General features: G+C 45.2%; 2 long non-coding RNA genes and 2 pseudogenes across 3 annotated transcripts; 3 read left to right on the forward strand and 1 right to left on the reverse strand.

Moving 5' to 3' along the window:
- Positions 1-2,488: 2,488 nt before the first annotated feature.
- Positions 2,489-11,583, forward strand: LOC125531187 (uncharacterized; annotated as a pseudogene).
- Positions 11,584-11,866: 283 nt separating this feature from the next.
- LOC125526547 (uncharacterized) lies at positions 11,867-14,113 on the forward strand. Its single transcript, XR_007291767.2, has 2 exons — positions 11,867-13,624; positions 13,722-14,113. It is a non-coding gene; the product is annotated as an uncharacterized LOC125526547 (long non-coding RNA).
- Positions 14,114-15,261: 1,148 nt separating this feature from the next.
- Positions 15,262-18,018, reverse strand: LOC125526548 (uncharacterized). The gene is made up of 2 exons (XR_007291768.2): positions 16,963-18,018; positions 15,262-15,602 (listed from the first exon to the last, which is right to left on the reverse strand). It is a non-coding gene; the product is annotated as an uncharacterized LOC125526548 (long non-coding RNA).
- LOC125526549 (uncharacterized) lies at positions 16,236-19,268 on the forward strand (annotated as a pseudogene). Its single transcript, XR_007291769.2, has 3 exons — positions 16,236-16,373; positions 18,025-18,856; positions 18,964-19,268. The product of XR_007291769.2 is annotated as an uncharacterized LOC125526549 (transcript).
- Positions 19,269-19,866: the final 598 nt, after the last annotated feature.

Genomic DNA, 19,866 nt, shown 5'->3' on the forward strand with positions numbered 1-19,866 from the left:
ACAAATCAGTTTAAAGGATACCGTAAAAATGCTTTTTTTTGCATTTTTACAGTATGACTTTTGTTTCGCCAAAAAAGTTCCTGCAAAATATTCCATTGTCCCGGCAAAATTGCACAACCCCCCCCTAAAAACATTCATTCAATTACATTTGGATCCGTATCGACCGCTCCCACCACGAGGATCTCGTCAAGGACAGGAGAAGTGCGCGTGTTGTCGGTGACGACGCCACCGTGGAGCACGAGGACCGTACGAGGGCGGACGCGAGGAGCAAGCGACAACAGCTACCTCGCGGCGGTGGCGGCGGCAACGAGCGAGAGCGGCTGCTTGCTAGCCAGCTCGCTCGCGACGCCGCGGTAGCTAGGTAGCTAGCTCGCAGGTGGCGGCGTCTGTAGCAGTAGCTAGCTAGCTAGCGTATCTCGCGGCCGTATCTTAGGGCGCCCGCGTGGGGCCGCACCTTGTGGGGCGGCGGCAGATCGGCGGAAGCTTGGGGGAGCGGCGGTTAGAGTTTGGTGGTCGCCGGCGTAGAGGCATTCCGGCAAGGTCGCGTTCTGGGAAGACCGTGGCGGGAGCCAAAAGTTCCCTCCCACCAACCTTTTTATTTTTATTTTTGAGGTCCTGCAAAAAATGTCCTCAGTCCCCTAGATATGAAGGAAATGACCTCATGGATTTGGAATCCTATTAAAAAATCAGAATGGCGGAATTTGAGGAATCTATTCGAGCTGGGTTACAGACTCCATCCCACAAACCGACGGTTATTTTGGCCAACCATGCAGAATTGTTCAAAGATGAAATAGTTTCTTTTGCTCAAACATTTTTCTCTCCAAAAGGAGGACATGCATGACATCACTGCTTACTTGTGACTAGATCGGCACGGTGAGCTCATCACAATTATTGCTCACACATCTTGCACGAGAGCTTTGGTCGGAAATGACAGAGCGCACATGGCCATGGCCACCTTTGGTGACAAACCCATGTGAATGTGATGGAGAGACGCAGAGAGAGTAAATATCACGCCGTTGCCTGCTTTTACTGCCCGCTGCTCCCCCCACCCACCCCCCCAACCCATGTGAATGTGATGGAGAGACACAGAGAGAGTAAATATCACGCCGTTACCTGCTTTTACTGCCCCCAAAGTAAGAGCATCTCTAGCAGATCTGGTATACCCCATCCCACACAAATCAGTTTAAAGGATACCGTAAAAATGCTTTTTTGCATTTTTACAGTATGACTTTTGTTTCGCCAAAAAAGTTCCTGCAAAATATTCCATTGTCCCGGCAAAATTGCACAAACCCCCCCTAAAAACGTTCGTTCAATTACATTTGGATCCGTATCGACCGCTCCCACCGCGAGGATCTCGTCAAGGACAGGAGAAGTGCGCGTGTTGTCGGTGACGACGCCACCGTGGAGCACGAGGAGGACCGTACGAGGGCGGACGCGAGGAGCAGGCGACAACAGCTACCTCGCGGCGGTGGCGGCGGCAACGAGCGAGAGCGGCTGCTTGCTAGCTAGCTCGCTCGCTCGCTCGCGACGCTGCGGTAGCTAGGTAGCTAGCTCGCAGGTGGCGGCATCTGTAGCAGTAGCTAGCTAGCTAGCGTATCTCGCGGCCGTATCTCAGGGCGCCCGCGTGGGGCCGCACCTTGTGGGGCGGCGGCAGATCGGCGGAAGCTTGGCGGAGCGGCGGTTAGGGTTCGGTGGTCGCCGGTGTCGAGGCATTCCGGCAAGGTCGCGTTCTGGGAAGACCGTGGCGGGAGCCAAAAGTTCCCTCCCACCAACCTTTTTATTTTTATTTTTGAGGTCCTGCAAAAAATGTCCTCAGTCCCCTAGATATGAAGGAAATGACCTCATGGATTTGGAATCCTATTAAAAATCAGAATGGCGGAATTTGAGGAATCTATTTGAGCTGGGTTACCGACTCCATCCCACAAACCGACGGTTATTTTGGCCAACCATGCAGAATTGTTTAAAGATGAACTAGTTTCTTTTGCTCAAACATTTTTCTCTCCAAAAGGAGGACATGCATGACATCACTGCTTACTTGTGACTAGATCGGCACGGTGAGCTCATCACAATTATTGCTCACACGTCTTGCACGAGAGCTTTGGTCGGAAATGACAGAGCGCACATGGCCATGGCCACCTTTGGTGACAAACCCATGTGAATATGATGGAGAGACACAGAGAGAGTAAATATCACGTCGTTGCCTGCTTTTACTGCCCGCTGCTCCCCCCACCCCCCAACCCATGTGAATGTGATGGGGAGACGCAGAGAGAGTAAATATCACGCCGTTGCCTGCTTTTACCGCCCCCGCCCCCGCCCCCGCCCCCCCCCCCCCCCCCCCCCCCCGCGCCCAGCACACAGCCCCCCTCCTCCGGCCGGCGCCTCCACTCCCCCACCCCCTCCAGCTCCCATCCGCCATCGTCTCCACTCCAACACCCTCTCCAGCCCCACTCCATCGCCGAGTTTTCTCATCTCCCCCGCCCCCTCCAGATCCGGCCACCAACTCTGCCACCCATCTCCACCAACAGTGTTTGACGTACAAGAACTGTCCAAGCGAAACGAAAGCCACCGTTCGAGCCATGGACCTCGCCACGGCGGCCTTGCGCTCCCTCCTCCCCAAGCTGGCCGAGCTCATCCACGGAGAATACAAGCTGCAGAAGGGCGTGAAGAAAGATGTGCAATTTCTAGAGAGGGAGATGACGAGCATAGACGCCGCCCTCCGCAAAGTGGCCATGGTGCCGCATGACAAGCTCGACGACAACTCCAAGATCTGGGCCAATCAAGTCAGGGAGCTGTCGTACGAGATGGAGGATGTCGTTGAAAGCTTCCTGGTGGGCGTCCAGGGCTTCGAGCCCGCCGCTAACCCTGACGGCTTCAAAGGGTTCGTGAAGAAGGTGGCTAACCTGTTCACGAAAGGCAAGGCGCGCCACCAGATCGCCAATGCAATCAAAAGCATCAAGGACCAGGTCCAGGAGGTGGCGGATCGACGTGACAGGTATAGGATTGATGATCTTCAGGCAAGTCTAGCTGCTACAACCATGGTTGATCCTCGTCTGATGGCTCAGTTCAAAGATCACAAAGAGCTTGTTGGCATCGAGGGGCCAAGAGATGAGCTAATCAAGAGGCTGGTAGATGAAGATGATTGTGAGTCCAAGCAGCAGCTGAAGATACTCTCGATCTTCGGATTTGGAGGAGTTGGCAAGACAACTCTTGCCAGAGCAGTTTACGACAAGATACAAGCACAATTCGTATGCAAGCCTTTTTTTTCGGTGGGTCAAAATCCCAACCTGAAGAATGTTCTCATAGGTATTCTCCTCCGACTTGACAAAGACACTTGTTCCAATCCGACAATGTTAGATGATGTGCTGCTCATTGAAAAACTCTGAGGGCTGCTTGCGAACAAGAGGTACCACTACCATCCTAATTTGCATGCTGTGAGGGATTTTCCTCATTGCAAATGCATATTTACTATATAGTTTAATTTTTAGCAGCCATAATAAAAAGTGAGGCCGAAATTGGTGCTCCACTTTCTTGCAGATTTTCACATCAGTTAGGATTCAGACTATCGGCATACACTTACGTGTTATAAGAAAATTTTCATTCCATTTATCTACACCTAATTTGAAAAATGCATGTTTACTATAGTATCCTTTAAGCGGCCGTGATAAAGAGGTGAGGCAGACATGGGTGCTTCATTTTCCTGCAGATGTTTCACATCAATTAGATTTAGATTGCATCTGCATGTTCTTACATGTTTTAAGCAAATTTTACCCGATTTACCTACGTCAAATGTTCTTGGCAATTATCTGCACCTAATAGGAATAAATGTTAATTCAGAATAAAAAAAATAGATGCTTTATATAAACTCTAATAGAATGGATTGAATCAAACCCTTGCATGTATTTTGATACGTACTATTTTCCATTCATCATTAATCATTTACTTATGTCTCAGTTGTCCCAAAGCACCTTGTCGATCGTGAATTGAATAATGCCATTTTCGATTCTTGGTTGAGATGCTTGCCATATTCTTCTATTTCTAGGACGACACTTTAGATATAGTTTTACTAATCAATGAACCTCATGCTGCCATGTCAATAGGTACCTCATCATCATTGATGATATATGGGATATGAGTTCATGGGATATAATGAAATGTGCTTTTATTGATAGCAAGTGTGAAAGCAGGGTAATCATAACTACTCGTATCTTTGAAGTGGCGAAAGAGGCAAGTGATATTTACAAGCAAGAACCTCTTTCTCCTGGTAGATCGAAGGAATTGTTCTGTATGAGATTATCTATTGGCAAAAGCAAAAGCCCTTATCATGAATCGGTTAAGATATCTGACAAGATATTGCAGAAATGTGGTGGCATACCGCTAGCTATCATTACAATAGCTAGCTTGTTGGCTAGTAAACCAGTAACAGATTGGCCTGGGGTCTATGACTCTATTGGTTTTGGGAATGAAGATAACAAAGAAGTAGATACCACAAGAAAGATATTGCTATATAGCTACTATGATCTTCCATATTATCCACGGCTTTGCCTATTGCACCTAGGTATATACCCCGAAGATTTTGAGATCAGAAAAGACAATTTAATTTGGAAGTGGGTGGCTGAAGGATATGTGCATGAGGAACCAGGAAAAGGATTATTTGAGGTTGGAGAGAGATACTTCAACTTGCTCATAGATAGAAGTATGATCCAGGCAGTAGAGAAGCCATATTACAGCATAATATATGCTTGTCATGTGCATGATTTGGTGCTTGATATGATTCATTTTCTATCAGAAGACGAAGGTTTTGTTACTGCATCGAACAGTAACAGGACATCTCCGTGCATCACTGCTCGTAGGTTAGCCATAAATAGTGAAGCCATAGAGCAGAATGGATATGTGGATAACTCGAGCATGCAGCAAGTGAGGTCATATAATGCCACCATGTGTCAATTTAGTATGTTGCCATTGCTTTCAAACTTTAAAGCTCTGCGTGTGTTGGCTTTAGAAGAGTGCACTTTCATGGGAAGTGAGCAATTCTCTATGAAGCCGGAAGATTCTCCTTATCATCTTAAGCATCTTGGTAGGCTGATTCACATAAGGTACCTTGGGATATCGGACCAGCTTGAGAGCTTAGAGGTCCCTAAAGAAATTGGGGACCTAAGGTTTTTGCAGGTACTGGACTTGGGCAGAAGTGGCATAAAAAACTGCCTCAAAGTATTGGTCGGCTAACACAATTGAAGTGCCTGCTCTTTGGCGGTTCTAGCATGGGGGTGTTGGACTGGACGAATCTAACATCTCTGGAAGCGCTACAGTTGCACCATGTCTCTCCAGGCTTTCTGAAAGATCTGGGCAAGCTGAAGGAGCTGAGAAAGCTGAACTTACACTTTGAAGAGCACACCAATATGTTGTTCAAAGATTTGATGGGATGTCTTGTCAATCTGCAAAAACTTCAAGTCAGAACGGTTGATTGTTTGGAGCAATGGTGTCCTGAGCTGTGGTCTGATTATGCTGGCTCTGTGGACCTTGGGCACCTCCGTCATCTGACAGTGCATGGCCTGCTTCCTGTGCTTCCAGTGTGGATTAACACCTCATGCCTCCCAAACCTCTGCCACTTGCATATGAAACTGATGGCTATGGAATCACAGGATATGGAGATCCTCGGGAGGTTCTCAGAGCTCATTACTCTATGCATTCGTTGCGATGATGGCGTTGTTTTTCCTGACACCATGGAGGAGGGTGCATTCCCCAAGTTGAGATACTTGAATCTGGAAAATTCTGACCAACCCAGATTTATACGGGGAGCAATGTCAAACCTTGAGTATATTGAGTTCATCGGCCTGGTACCGACCTACGGCTTGGACTTTCATAGCCTGGTGAACCTCCCTCGTCTTGAGAAAGTTGATGTTGAAATCGATGGCAAAACTGCCATGGGTATCGACATGCTGCAGGCACATGCGTCGTTGAAGCAAGCGGTTGAGATCGATCCCAACCATCCCTCACTCAATGTACGTACTGACATCATTCGAGCCATGGACCTTGCGACGGTGGCCATGGGCTCCCTCCTCCCCAAGTTATTCGAGCTCCTCCACGGAGAATACAAGCTGCAAATGGGCGTGAAGAAAGATGTAGAATTTCTCGAGAGGGAGATGAGGAGCATAGACACCGCACTCCGCAAAGTGGCTATGGTGCCGCGTGACAAGCTCGATGACAACTCCAAGATCTGGGCCGGTGATGATAGGGAGCTGGCATACGAGATGGAGGATGTCGTTGAACGCTTCATGGTGGGCGTCCACGGCTTTGAACCAGCTGCTGACCAAGACAGCTTCAAAGGGTTCGTGAAGAAGGTGTCCAACTTGTTCACGGAAGGCAAGACCCGCCACCAGATCGCTAATGCGATCAAGGCCATCAAGGATCAGGTTCAGGAGGTGACGGATCAGCGTGACTGGTACAAGATTGATGATGTTGAGGCAAGTCTAGCTGCTACAACCATTGTTGACCCTCGGCTGATGGCTCAGTTCAAAGATCAGAGAGAGCTTGTTGGCATCGAGGAGCCAAGGGACGAGCTAATCAAGAGACTGGCAGATGGAGATGACTTTGTGTCCAAGCAGCAGCTCAAGATACTCTCAATTTTTGGATCTGGAGGACTTGGCAAGACAACTCTTGCCAAAGCAGTTTATAATAAGTTGCAAACGGAATTTGAATGCAAGGCTTTTTATTTGGTGGGTCAAAATCCTAACCTGGAGAATGTTCTCATGGGTATTTTCAGCCAAGTCGACAAAGCCTCTTGTTCCAATGCAACAATCTTGGATGTGCACCTTCTTATTATTAAACTCCGAGAGCTGCTTGTGAACGAGAGGTACCACTACCCGTCATAATGTCCATGCTATGAGAAACTCACCTCATTTCAAATGCATGTTTACTATATAGTTCAAATTTTGGTGGTCATAATAAAAAAGTGAGGCAGAAATGGGCGTTTCACTTTCTTGCAGATTTTCACATCAGTTAAGATTCAGATTTGTATTGGCATACTCTTATATGTTTAAGATTTTTTTTCCATATTTGGCCTATTTTCAAATGTTCATTCCAATTAATTTCACCTACTTTGAAAATGCATATTTACTATATGGTATCCTTTAAGCGGATGTGATAAAGAGTGAGGCGGAAATGGGTGCTTCATTTTCCTGCAGATGTTTTACATCAATTAGATTTAGATTGCATCTGCATGTTCTTACATGTATGAAGCAAAAAAAGTCCAGATTTACCTACGGTCAAATGTTCTTGGCAATTATGTGCACCTAACATGAATAAATGTTACTCCTTCCGTCCCATAATATAAGATGTTTTCGTAAGCTATGATAGCTTGCGAAAACGTCCTATATTACGGGACAGAGGGAGTAGTTCAGAAAAAGAATAAAAAATAGATGTATTGTGATGTATTGTGATGTATTGTATAAACTATATTTGATTGTGGAGTTAACTTTACAAAACTCTAATAGAGTGGATTTAATCAAACCCTTGCATGTATTTTGATAGTGGCTTCCATTCATCATTAATCATTTACTTATGTCTCAGTTGTCCTAAAGCACCTTGTCGTGAATTAATAACGCCATTTTGGATTCTTTGCTGAGATGCTTGCCATATTTCTTCCTTTTCTATTTTACTAATCCATGGATCTCACGCTGTCTGTGAATAGGTACCTCATCGTCATTGATGATATATGGGATATGGGTTTATGGGATCTAATCAAATGTGCTTTCATTGATAGTAAATGCGGAAGTAGAGTAATCACAACTACTCGTATTTATGAAGTGGCACAAGCGGCATGTGACATTTACTGCTTAGAAGCCCTTTCTCCTGGTAAATCAAAGGAATTATTCAGTTTGAGATTATCTGTTGGTAAAAGCAAAAACCCTTGTGATCCACCGGTTAACATATCTGAAAAGATATTGCAGAAATGTGGTGGGATACCGCTAGCTATCATTACAATAGCTAGCTTATTGGCTAGTAAACCAGTAACAGATTGGTCAGAGGTGTATGACTCCATTGGTTTTGGGAATGAAGATAACCAAGAAGTGTATAACACAAGAAAGATATTGCTATATAGCTACTATGATCTTCCATATTATCCATGAATTTGCTTATTAAACTTAAGCATATACCCTGAATATTATGAGATAGATAAAGACATTTTAATATGGAAGTGGGTAGCCAAAGGATATGTCCCTGAGGAAGCAGGAAAAGGGCTATTTGAGGTTGGAGAGAGATACTTCAACATGCTCATAGATAGAAGTATGATCCAGGCAGTAGAGTATCCATGTCATAGCATCATATATGCTTGCCGTGTGCATGATTTGGTCCTTGATATGATCCATTTTGTGTCAAAGGAAGAAAGTGCTGTTACTTTAGTGAAGAGTAATAGGGAGATCCGATGTCCCCTATCTTGTTTAACATTGTGGCAGATATGTTAGCAATTTTGATAGGAAGGGCTAAAGAAAATGGTCAAGTAGGCGGATTGGTACCTCATCTTATTGATGGAGGTGTATCCATCCTTCAGTACGCTGATGATACAATCATCTTTATGGAGCATGACTTGGCCAAGGCGAGAAATATGAAGCTGGTGTTATGCCTATTTGAACAATTGACCGGGTTAAAGATTAACTTTCATAAGAGCGAGCTGTTTTGCTTTGGTAGGGCCAAAGATGAACAGGAGGCTTATAGGCAATTGTTTGGGTGTGAGTTGGGAGAGTTACCCTTCTCTTACCTGGGGATCCCAATCCACCATCGTAGGCTGACTAACAGAGAGTGGAAGTGCATCGAGGATCGGTTTGAGAAAAAAATGAGTTGCTGGAAGGGTAAGCTCATGTCATACGGAGGCCGATTAATCCTGATTAACTCGGTGCTCACGAGTATGCCAATGTTTCTCCTATCGTTCTTTGAGGTCCCAGTTGGTGTTAGGAAGAGACTGGACTTCTATCGATCGCGTTTCTTTTGGCAGGGGGATGAGCTCAAAAGAAAATATCAGCTTGCTAAATGGGACATCATATGTAGACCGAAAGATCAAGGGGGTTTAGGTATTGAGAATCTAGAAGTTAAGAATAAATGCCTCCTTAGCAAGTGGCTGTGGAAGCTCTCTTTCGAGACTGATGCTATGTGGGCTCAAATCCTTCGCAGTAAGTACCTTCAGACAAAAACTTTGTCCCAGGTTACCGTTAGGCCGACCGATTCACCTTTCTGGAAAGGCTTGATGAAAGTCAAACAATCGTTGTTTAATAGGATGAAGTTTGTTATTGGAAACGGCACGAATACACGTTTCTGGGAGGATACTTGGCTTGGCGAGACTCCCTTGGCCATCCAATATCCGTCTTTATACCGCATTGCTCAACGACGTGAGGTGTTCGTTGCATCGGTCTTTCAATCTATCCCCCTTAATATTCAGTTCCGACGAACGCTAGCGGGCAATCGTTGGGAAGAATGGCTCCATCTAGTTAGGAGACTGATGGACGTCCAGCTTTCACAACAACCCGATGAATTACGCTGGAAATTGACTAAGTCTGGAGTATTGACGGTTAAATCAATGTATATTGATGTTATCAATTCAAACTCCATTCCTACGTCCAAGCATGTTTGGGATGTAAAAGTTCCTTTGAAAATAAAAGTGTTTATGTGGTTTGTCCATAAAGCGTAATTGGACAGGACCTACTAGGTGTAGTTTCTGTGATCGGGATGAGACTATCAAACATCTCTTTTTTGATTGCCCGTTAGCCAAGGTACTTTGGCAGACGGTCCACATTGCTTTTAGTATTAATCCACCGAATTCTGTTTCTGCGTTATTTGGGACTTGGCTTAATGGGATTGAGCCTAACTTAGCGAGACATATTCGGGTTGGAGTTTGTGCTTTGCTGTGGACTATCTGGACTTGCAGGAATGATTTGGTTTTTAACAGAATATCATGTATACATTTTTTGCAGGTCATATTCCGAACTACGACACTGATCCGTTCATGGTCGCTACTCACCCAGATGGAGGCCAGGGAGCATTTGGTTACTGGGTCTTTCCGCTGGGAGATGGTAGCTCGGGATATCTTCAAACGGTTTGGATGGCGGTCATGTAATAGGATAGGCATTTAGATTTCCTATCTTTTTTTAGCCAGCCGGTTGTGGCGTCTTTTCTTGGCTAGTTGGTGTTTCTAGCCCCTATTGGCTTTGGGTGAGCTGTTGGTGCTTTTTTATTTATGAAGACCTTTGGAACCATGTTGACATTACTTTATTTGGTTAATAAGATGGCCGTATGCATCTCTCTGATGCAGAGGCCGGGGTATCACCCCTTTTCCAAAAAAATTAGGGAACTCACATCTTCGCATAGCACCACTCGTAGGTTAGCCATACAAAATGAGCAGGATGGATCTGTGGCTAACATGAGCATGCATCAAGTGAGGTCATATAATGCCACCATGTGTCATTTCAGCATGTTGCCATTGCTTTCAAACTTTAAAGCTCTACGTGTGTTGGCTTTAGAAGAGTGCACTTTCATGGGAAGTGAGCAATTCTCTATGAAGCCCGAAGATTCTCCTTATCATCTCAAGCATCTTGAGAGGCTGATTCACCTGAGCTACCTTGGAATATCGGACCAGCTTGAGAGCTTAGAGGTCCCTGAAGAAATTGGGGACCTAAGGTTTTTGCAGGTACTGGACTTGGGCAGAAGTGGCATAAAAAAACTGCCTCAAAGTGTTGGTCGGCTAACACAACTGAAGTGCCTGCGCTTTCCTGGTTCTAGCATGGAGGTGTTGGACTGCACGAATCTAACATCCCTGGAAGAGCTAAAATTGCACACTGTCTCTACAGACTTTCTGAAGGGGCTGGGCAAGCTGAAGGAGATGAGAGTGTTCGAAGTACTCTTTGAGGAGCATGATAATATGTTGTTGAAAGATTTGATGGGACATCTTGCCAATCTGCAAAAACTTCAAGTCATAATGGTTGATTGTTGGAGTCGAGATTGTAAGCAGTGGTCTGGTTACGCGGGCTCCGTGGCCCTTGGCCACCTCCGTCATCTGACAGTGCATGGCCTGCTTCCTGGGCTGCCAGTGTGGATTAACACCTCATGCCTCCCGAATATACCTGGCCATACCTCGGGCCGGGCCGGGCTTCGGGCTGGGCCTAGCCAAGCCCGACGAAAAAAACCCGGGCCCGAGCCGGCCCGGCCCGGCCATCGGGCCTGTTTTCTGGGCCTGAGCCTGGCCCGAACACGTAAAAGCCCGTCGGGCTTCGGGCCGGCCCGGCCCGACCTTCAGAGAAATGCAAAAACGACGGGCCCGGGCCCGGTCCGGCCCGGCCTTCGGGCTCAAAATCTAGGCCCGAGCCCGGTCCGGGGGCAGCGTCGGGCCGGGCCGGGTCGGGCTTTTTCGGACCGGGCTTCCCATGGCCAGGTATACTCCCGAACCTCTGCCACTTGAATATGAAATTGAAGGCTATGGAACCGCAGGTTATGGAGATCCTCGGGAGGTTCTCAGAGCTCATTACACTATGCATTCGTTGCAAGGATGGCGTTGTTTTTCCTGACACCATGGAGGAGGGTGCATTCCCCAAGTTGAGATACCTGGAACTGGAAAATTCTAACCAACCCAGATTTGTACGGGGAGCAATGTCCAGCCTTGAGTGTTTTGAGTTCATCGGCCTGGTAGGGACCAATGGCTTGGACTTTCATAGCCTGATGAACCTCCCTCGTCTCGAGAAAGTTGACGCTGAAATCAAAGGAAAAACTGGCATGGATACCGACGTGCAGCAGGCACGTGCGTCGTTGAAGCATGCAGTTGAGATCCATCCCAACCATCCAACACTCAATGTACGTACTACCAACATCGCAATGTAGTCTCTTTCTTATGTGCCTGTAGAAAGAGAGTTTCTTTCTCATGTTGCCTTTATTTTCTTCTGCAGATTCGCGGTAGGCAAATGGATGATTGAAGCATGCAGTTGAGATTCATCCCAACCGTCTCGCACTCAATGTATGTTTTACATGTAACATCACAAAGTAGTTTCTTTTTTCATGTACATGTAAAAAGAGTTTCTTTCTCACGTCACCTTTATTTCTTCCGCAAAGAAAAAAGAGAGCAGGAGTAGTATTGTTATTTACTTTATGTAGCTATAGCAAGGGGCATTTGGATTTCAATTTGAGAAAGAAAATGTATTACATACTACTCCCTCCGTTCCGAATTATAAGATGTTCTAACCTTTTTCTGAATTGGATGTATATAGACGTGTTCCAATCTGTATGTAGTCCATACTGGAATTTCTAAAGCACCTTATAATTCGGAACGGAGGTACTCAGGGGCGGAGCCAGAAAATTTAGCCATTGGGTTCGCTCATTCACTCTTTTATGAGAATTTGGTACAAATTTATGAAGATTAAAGTCTAATTTCAACAAAAAGTATAGCACCCATAAACAATACACAACCGTTTCATAATGTGATGCGTATAGATTTTTTAAAAAGCCAAATTTCATCAACTTTGACCAAAATTGTAGGAAAAATCAAATAGCCAAGATCACAAATAACATATTGTGTTGCATTAAAAAAAAGAAAAATGCAAGACATACCTACGTTTAATGGATGACCTTGATATGCAGGTACCATTATCTTGATATGATGGCCAAGTTCTCTTCCAATATTACCGTTCCATAGCCAAGATCGATCAAAGTCCATGGAGAAAACAAATAAAAAAACTAGGGCAAAATAAATTGTACTAGTCAAACAGGTTAGAGAGAACATATACAAGAGAGAGAAGATCTGGCAACGTAATATAATTACCACAATTTTTGGGCTATAGTTGTTGTCATTGTGAATCTGCAGCGGCCGCAGCGCCGAGCGACACGAATAGAGGAGAGTCAAGCAGGAGAGATGTGAATCTTTCCCTAATAATAAAGCAGTTAATGCTTCTGATCGTCCGTCATTAATACTTTTGCATAAAAGCTCCTGAAGTTCGTATGAATCAACCCGCAGTCCTGATGACGTCAACCCGAAGAGGGATAGAAAAAAAAAACTCCAAATCGCATCACCGTCTCCAGCGTGCCGCTACCCCCTGCCGCGAGCCGACGCCCTCAGCCCCGCCGCAGCGCGCCGCCACTGCCTACCCCGTCGGGACTCCTACCCCTACCCCAACTGCCCCCCACGCCCGCGGCGTTCTACCGTCGGCGACACTCGACGCCGCGGCCGTTGCCGGCTCCCACACCCGCGGGCCTCCGTCTCCCCTGCCGCCGCCGCCGCCCCGCTTGTCTAGCGGGCCGGCCCCGTCCATGGGGCGCAGGGGCTACCAGCGCCCTCCCACGCCCGTGCGCGCCTCCTTCTGCCCTTCCGCCACGGACGGCGCCGCGTCCTGCAGCTTCCACGGATACGTCCTCCACCCTGACCGACTTCTCTGAGCCTAATGCGATCCCGGTGGTGGCCGCGCCCTGCTCGGCCCGCCGTCCTGCCGTGGCGGGCGCCTGTCGTCGGAGCTCTGGTCGTTGGTTCCAGAGTCGGGCGGTTCCACACGGGGGGCGCCTATCCCGCTGTGCCACCGATCACTTAATTCGGCTCTCTCGACTGGTGCATAATATGCTTAATTATGTTGTGATTTTTCTGTACCAATGAATGATCCGGGTGAGTGGTTAAAATATTTGTTGGCACACGTGGCTGTGTTAGTGAGAGGTCAATCCGCATCCTTTTCCACTAATTAGCGTGATTTTGATAAGTTCAGATTCTGAGAAGGAGAAGAAAGCCTCAGGGGCCAGAGTATTCAGGAGGACACCAATCCAAATCTATGGTGTTTGAGGCAGATTGAAAGAAGGTTTGCTGCAGGGAAGAGATAGAAAGAGCGAAATAGAGAGGGCAGGGGCGTGATCTGTTGTAAGTATGAAGTGAAGTAATCCTTCCTGTCCTGCTGTTTGTTTTCGCAAGTCTGTTTTGCACAACTCTGTTTGCAGTGCGTGCAGTAACTGATCGATTGCGTTTTGAGGGTTCTAGGTGTCGAATATGACCGGGCCATTAAAATAAAAGTTGTATATCTTTTCAAGACCTTCCCAACGAATATTTATTTGCAATTTTTCGTCAGGTATTCTAGGAGATAATGCCTATCTGAAGTTACTGTCAGTTTTTGTCAGACTGCAGTTTTAGGCATGACTTCCTATTTTGCGAGGCGTTTCAAAGTAACTTCAAGGCTGAATCTGTCCATGGGGATATGGATGTATTTTCAGTATTTGGTTTGAAATTTCCATGGAGAATTTTTTCTCAAATTTTCGCTGAGTATAGTGAAAGATACAACCTTCTGAATGCTGCTGTCCATTGCGAGTTCTGTTCTGAACTTCTGACAGTTACTGTTTTCTGTATTGAGATTTGAGAGGCATTTTAAAATATCTGTCTAGAGTACAATTAACATAGATATAATTCATTGTTTGATCTTTCCACAGAGTATGTAAGTACTATTTTTTATTGCGTCTACAAGGAGTAATTTAACATTGCTATCCGTTTCAGTTAACTTTGTAAGATCTTCCTGAAACTGTATAGTTTCGGTTGTGAGTTTCAAATTGGTTTGCCATTTTGACGGTACTTAGAGGCCGAATGTGTTGTCTTGAACGAAACTGTTGCATCTTGCTTTAGATGTTTTTTGATAAGGTAACAGCTGCCTAAACTGAAGAATCATTAACTCCCTCGTCGTGTAACTTCCCTGCTGCAGGTGATTGGATCAGCGAACCTTCTCTGTAGTTTAGGATTTGATCAGTTCGAGGAACGTGGTATGTCCCTAGCAAAATTCTTTCACCTTATTAATCTTCTGCGTTCTTTAGCAGTGCGCTGGTCCATGCAGTATCATCAGAGTCATGGATCTTTGACAGAATGTAACGCATGGGCAGTATAGTATTCTCTCATGTTATGTGAACCCTCAGATACCTTTCCATGAGACTGAACCCAACTGTTCCCGAATTTCTTATGTGTTTGTGTATACGATGGTACATAAGTGAGTTTCACCATTATTGGTCTATTTCTTGATGTTTTTTCCAAGGATATTCGATTGTTGAGTTAATTGTCAGTGATGCCATCACATTGAGTTGCCATTAAACTCTAAAAGTTACAGTTTCTTTGTTTTCTATGTTATGTGGAAGAATGTAGATTTGCAATGTGAAGAGTTATTCCAGGACAATAGTGGCGGCTACCAATGCAATTATTTTAATTATTATAGAACATCTGATTGACAATGTGGTCTGTGTTGCTGGAGTGAGCTTTTTTATGGAATGGAATACATGTTAAAGCAGAACCAGTGTAAGCTGATATTCTTCATGTTGTCCTTCAAGACAATATTTCATATGTTGTAAATATTTCGTGGTCACCTGGTATTGGAGTCTAAAATTTCGCATGGTGGTGAATTACTGAATGCATGCCAAGGCAGTTCCATACAAAAACACTTTCCTAAAAATAAAAAAGAATACCTTGCTAATTTATTAATACAAATACACTACCAATAAGGTTCTCTTTTGGACAATGAGGTGTCTGCTGGACATATGTTAAGATGAACAGGACCCCCAGCTCGTAGCTCCTGCTCGTGCTGCAGGGCGAGCCTGCATCTCTAGCTCGGCAGCTCTAGCTCCTGCTTGATCAAACATCATTTGTAACATTTACCATATCACCCTGGTTAAGAGGTGAAATATTTACATGAATTAAAATACATTGTAATTGTGCTAGTTGGAAAACAAACGGAAGAGAGATGAGGCGTTCGGCTGCGTGCATTTTCTGTTTGCTTTTTTGCGTTTTCTGTTTGCTAATCATGGTTTAGGCCTGGGCATGGACTCATTGATATTTGCTCATGGGCTTTCGGGCCCTTAATTTAGCTATCCACGTGACCACAACAGTTATTTTGATGGGGTCAGCGACCACTTTTTGCTGGGTTCATGTGAATCAAATAGTAGCTACACGCTGTTGGTTTTGATCTGATGGCTTAACAGGCAGTTAGATCTATTAGTCTAACAGAAAAAAAAGAAAAAGATAATGATAATGAAAAGGCCCCACGCACCAACGTACGTGGGCTTTTTATCCCAACTAAGGCGCCCTGATTGGGGGCACCCAAACCAATTGATGGTTTAGGTTCCCTGTCGCCAACGCTAGATAAAAGGGGGTACGGGAGAGGGTTGGCAGCCTGCGCGATCACAATTCTCGTACAGTTTCACTCCCCTCCCGATATTCTCTTACCCCATCCGATCAGGGGGAGCGCTGCAGCGACGGGAAGACCTACTCCAGCCGCCGCTGCCGTCCCCGGCCAATCCCGGTGGCGTCTTGAAGGAATCAGGACGTCGATGAGAACCTCTGCTTCGACTACATCACGCCTGCACCGAGCAGGCGATCATGTCGACTCCCGTGACGTGTAAAGGATCTCTAAACCCTTTATGTTCATGTTTATTAGGTGATCTAGATGCAATCTGTTTCTGGTAATGGCATCCCATAGATGCATAATTACTCCAACAATGATATCAGTCGCCAATCTTGATTGCAATAGATCCCTACCTTATTGATCAGTAGATCAACATCATGTTTAGATCAATGACATGTTTAGGGTTTTAGGATCAAAATTGAAAGCTTTAGCCCCTGGTTATCCCAATACGCATGCTATTTTTTTATACCCTCTGTACATCATCATGTTGTTTTTCTAATTGCTACGGATTAAGCACTGTCATCTTTTGGTCAATCAATTTTAATTAATCTAAGTTAAGATCTAATGCTCACTTTCATGTTAAGTTGATTAAAATTGATCATGCTTAAGTACTGTTTCGTATGCATTAGCGAAAATATTATGCAGAGGGATACACGCAAGTCAACAGTAGCAACCCCTTATGTTTAAGAACCCTAGAATTCATCCCCAATTCATAAGAACCCTAATTCTGCAATTAGGACTGTTTTTCCCCAAATCAAGTACTAATGCACACGAATTGGAGAAGAATGAGGAGAATCCTCACCTAACGCGCCGCGTCCTCGCCTTTTCCCTTCGGGGCCCGCGCAGCGCCCACCGTTGCGCGAGGGCGAAGACGCCGCGACGCCGCCGTCCTCGGGACGACACGCGAAACGAAGTGGCGCCGCTGCCGCTCTAATGGACGTGCCCTTGTTTGGCCGACGCCGAGCAAGTCGCCATCGCTCCTCATGCCGCGGTGGCCGGCGTCCCTACCCTCCTTGATGCGCCATGTGCACGGACGCTGGGGGCACGCTCGACGGGGGAGCGCGCGGGATTCATCCTGTTGCATGCTCCTCCGGCGAGCGCAGCCGCCGCGCCGCCATGGCCGGCGCGCCTCGAGCCGCCGTCGAACGCCGTCACCGCTCACTGTATGAGCGTGAAATGCGGGGAGTCGCGGGGGAAATGGCTAGGGTTCTGGCCGGGCGGTTGTTTTGTTCCAGCCGTGATCGACGCGGACCGTCGATTTCCATCGAATGGCTGGCAGCAACGCTCAGCTCCGCTGCGGGCCTGGGAGCACTTAATGGGCCATTTTTTGCCACGGGCTTCAGCCCAGGTTGCCTTAGCACAGCGCATTTTTTTTTTCTCTTTACGGTTTTCACTGCTAGGTTGGGCCGCTGTATAACCGTGGGTGTTTTGGGCCATCGCGTTTTTCTGTGTTTTCTAGTGCACTGTAAGTTAACATCTTTTATGTTTTGCACTGTTTAAAACAGAAAATGCCTAAAAATATAATGAACACATTATTATTCTAGGTAAAATTGAACCAACGAGATATTTTGTTCAGGATTTATTATGTGTTTGCATGATGAATTTTTTAGACATCAATTTTTTTTATATTGTTCTTATGTTGATGTCTAAATTGAGAATGAAATGACTCTGGTTTTAATTCGGACCAACATTGTTTTATTATTAGGAGTCATCACTTATGATATTTTAATTTCATGTTTTTTCTGCCCAACGGTGTTTTGACATGGAGTTGAAATTAAAATACATGGCATGTCTATTTTATTTTGCCAACGTAAAATTTCATATTCATGTCAATTACTCATAAACTTTTTCATGTCCATTACAGCTTCCGCTGCGTTTACTGTCGAACCGTTGACAGGTAGTAACTTCCCTCGTTGGAAGAACTCGATGGAATTATGCCTAGCCGTCCATCAGTTTGATTATGCTTTACGGGAGGATAAACCCGTGGCTCCCACTCCTGGTGTCACGGGGTATGCTGAACTAAAGAAAACTTATGATTCCAAGATGGAGATATGAGAAAAGTCAAATCACATTGCTATGCTTGTGATGAGATCATCCATATCACCTCACATAATTGGGGCACTACCCAAGAAAGATACTCCTAAGGAATTCATGGCAGCCCTGGAGGAGCAATTCAAAGGCTCCGACAAGGTTTATGCGCAAGAACTTTTTCACAAGCTCCTTGGGAAGTATAATAATGATGGTGATGTCAGGGCTCACATTTTAAAGATGGTGAATGCTTGTAACAAATTGAAGGCATTACAATGTGAGCTCAATGACAATCTCTTTGTCATCATGATCTTGGACTCCCTCCCTGAAGAGTTTGATCAATTTAAGATTAACTATAACTCTCTTAAAGAGAAATGGACAATCGCGAAGATATCTCCAAGAATTGTCGAGGAAGAAGAGAGGATTAAGAGGCAAGGAAAGGACCAAGCCTTTTTGGTTGGTTCCTCCAAGAGAAAGCACGATGGAGCAAGCTCTTCTAAGCAACAGCCACAAAAGAAGTTCTTTAAGAAAAATTCATCAAACTCATATAAAGCAAAGGAGAAGGTGGACGATAAGCCTAAAGACAACAAGTGCAACTTCTGCAAGCATGAGGGTCATTATCAGAAAGACTGACTGTCCAAAATTTCTCAAATGGTTGATGAAGAAAGGTACTGATGAAATTACTTTCGTTGATGAAATGTTATATATTGATTACTCTATTACCTCTTGGTGGATTGATTCAGGAGCAACTTCTCATGTTGCTAATTCTATGCAGGACTCAAGTATAATCCAAACCATGGCAAAGGGGGCAAGAAGACTTAAGGTGGAAAATGGAGTCGAAGTTGATGTTGAAGCCATAGGGTCAATCACCTTAGAACTCCACACTGGCTTCCGTCTTCATTTAACTAATGTTCTTTACGTCCCTACCTTAAGTAGGAATTTGATTTCTGTCTCTTGCCTAAATGATAACATGTTTGAAAGCAAGTTTGGGAACAAACAATTTGTTTTGAATTATTGTAATAAGAACGTAGGCCTCGGCGTCAGACGTGGCCAATTATATATGTTATCATTGAATGATTCTATCCTGCATGTGAGTGATGTATGTAATATTGAGAAGAAATGAAAGGGTACGAGTACCTCTTCGAAATTGTGGCACCGTCGTTTAGGCCACATTTCGAGGGGGAGAATTGATAGACTTATTAAAAATGACGTACTCCTTCCATTAGACTTCTCTGATGCAGACAAATGCATTGACTGTATAAAAGGAAAATACGCAAAAACGATTAAGAAAGGAGCGGTAAGAGCCACGGGAGTCCTTGAACTCATACACACTGACATATATGGACCCCTTAATGTTAAGTCTATGGATGGTTTTGATTCGTTCATTACCTTCACAGACGACTTTTCTTGATACGGATATATTTATCCTATACGTGATCGATCGGAAGCTTTGGAAAAATTCACAGTGTTCAAAGCCGAAGTTGAGAACCAACTAAATGCTAAAATAAAAGTTGTACGATCAGATCGCGGGGGAGAGTATTATGGTAGGCATGCCCCTTATGGGCAAATTCCAGGACCTTTTGCTAAGTTTCTCTCTGAGAATGGAATTGTTGCCCAGTATTCTGATGGGTTTCGTAGTAATTTCAAAAAATTTCCTACGCACACGCAAGATCATGGT

Source organism: Triticum urartu, chromosome 7A, assembly GCF_056163025.1.
Source record: "Triticum urartu cultivar PI428250 chromosome 7A, HENAU_Tu73, whole genome shotgun sequence".
Lineage (NCBI taxonomy): Eukaryota > Viridiplantae > Streptophyta > Magnoliopsida > Poales > Poaceae > Triticum > Triticum urartu.